A 2,441-nucleotide genomic window follows, 5' to 3' on the forward strand; every position below is an offset into this window, starting at 1 on the left:
TCGCGTGTTGTATTGTGAGCGGCATTGTATGCCGTTCTGTGTTGATAGAGGGGTCGTCTATCCGACCAGGTGGTTGCTTTGATATTTGGTTGTGGGGGGTTGGAGGCCTCCTCATCGAATTCGGGTAGCAGCTTCCGCTTTGGGTAGCTCTTTGAGGGGCGATCGTCGCCGTACATTGCTGCTGTATTAAGTATTTTACTCCATCTGAATTGGAGTTTGTTTTGCGCGGCCTTGAGCCTTCGCTTCTGCTTTTTAAGGCTCCTTGCGGTGGCAACGAGCCTTTCGCGGGCATTCTGATGCTCCGGGTGCCTGTCCGGCGTTATGTCGTCCGGACCATTATCCCTGATAGGATTTGTTTGTTAGGTTTGGATATCCGGATTGCCGTTGTCCGGCAGCGGTTCACCCTGCTCCAGCGCTGGGTCTGTGTGATCGCTATTTCTGTCGAGGCGGGATTTGGGGTGGCGCTTGCGTCGCCGTTTTGACTGCTTTTCGAGGGAACAGGCCTTCGGCGCGTCCTTCCGCTCCTCGTCGTCATCTTTTGGTGCGTCCATCGTGTATACGTCATATGACGAGGTGGCGTTCCAGGGCCCAACAGGCGCTGGTTCTTCATTGTCTCCTTCATCGGCGTCCATACCGTCGATGTCTTCGGAGTCAAAGTCGAGCATGTCGGTTAAATCGTCGACAGTGGCTACAAAGTGGGTGGTGGGTGGGCTTTGAATTTCTTCTTCGTCCGTACTCCAACCTTGCTGGCCGTAGTCTGGCCAGGGCTCTCCTGATAAAGAAAGAGACTTCAGTGACTTCAGGATATCGCCGAAAGGCGAGTGCTGAAAGACGTCCACGGCCGTGAACTCCATGATCGGCGCCCAATCGGATTCGATCGGCAGGGGCGCGGAGGGTTCGGAGTCCGGAGAAGAATCCGGCTTCGTGGAGTCATGAGTCTCGCAGAGTACGAGGCTGGTGTTTGGCTCAATCGCCGTTGGGATCACAACCCCCGAGGTGGCGTCCAACCTCCCATCCTCGATCGGCGCGGCTGGCTCCGAACTAAGGGTCGAAGCCGACGCGGGTGCGGCCTCCAGGGCACTGTTCAGCGGCAGAGCTAGATCATGCTCGGCGTGACAGTGCGGCGCGCTCGGTGGTGGTTCGAGTCCGTCGAAGATCAAGTCCCCGCGAATGTCAGCCGTGTAGTTTAAATTTCCGAATCTGACCTGACGGCCAGGGGCGTAGCTTTCGATCTGCTCTAGATGGCCAAGTGAATTGGTCCGCAGTGCGAAGCCGCCAAAGACGAAGATCTGTCCGGGGAGGAAGGTCTCACCCTGGACTGCATCGCCATTGATGATCGTAGGAGCCATCGGGCCTGACGGCGACGACACAGAGGAACTCTCAATGAAAGCACCAATGTCGGTGTCAAAACCGACGGATCTCGGGTAGGGGGTCCCGAACTGTGCGTCTAGACCGGATGGTAACAGGAGGCAAGGGACACGAAGTTCTACCCAGGTTCGGGCCCTCTCGATGGAGGTAAAACCCTACGTCCTGCTTGATTAATATTGATGATATGGGTAGTACAAGAGTAGATCTACCGCGAGATCAGAGAGGCTAAACCCTAGAAGCTAGCCTATGGTATGATTGTTGATGTGTATGTTGTCCTACGGACTAAAACCCTCTGGTTTATATAGACACCGGAGAGGGTTAAGGTTACATAGAGTCGGTTACAATGGTAGGAGATCTAAACATCCATATCGCCAAGCTTGCCTTCCACGCCAAGGAAAGTCCCTTCCGGACACCGGACGGAGTCTTTAATCTTGTATCTTCATAGTCCAGGAGTCCGGCTGAAGGTATAGTTCGGCTATCCGAACACCCCTAATCCAGGACTCCCTCAGCTAGGATGTGTCGGGCCTTGAAGATGGTGGTTGCTGGATCTTAGAGGGACTTGTTGTTGTTTTTTATATTCTCCAGGGTTGTCCATGCAATTGTTCCCATCCTTTGGTTGTGCTGGACCGTTCTAGTGTGTGTTAATGTGTTCGCGAAAGGATCGGATCTATTATAAAAGTTCATCAAAAGTACAAAACATCTCAAACATAATAAAAATTATATCGATATTCTGAGACCACCGAACAACCGCTGCTGCAGACGAGCCGCCGACGCGCCGCTTTTGCTACTCCCCTACCGGAGCCGACTTGATCTTGTTGATGATAGTTGGGAAGTATTCGCGCACGTGCCCCTAAGGACCAGCGCCCTGGAGTCATAATTTTCATCGTCGAACCCTTGCATATATCTGAAGCGTCTGACACCAACTCTTGCCACATGACGAGAAACCTCACCGTCTCAAAGAGATGAAAGAAATCTTAGTCGAAGCTTTGCTGGCTATGTCCAAACGGACAAACTCGAGGAGGATCAGAGCCCGGAAGACAAACTCAAAGAAGAAGCGCCGCCATCTCCCCCCC

This window comes from Triticum dicoccoides, chromosome 3A, assembly GCF_002162155.2.
Source record: "Triticum dicoccoides isolate Atlit2015 ecotype Zavitan chromosome 3A, WEW_v2.0, whole genome shotgun sequence".
In the NCBI taxonomy this organism is placed as follows: Eukaryota; Viridiplantae; Streptophyta; class Magnoliopsida; order Poales; family Poaceae; genus Triticum; species Triticum dicoccoides.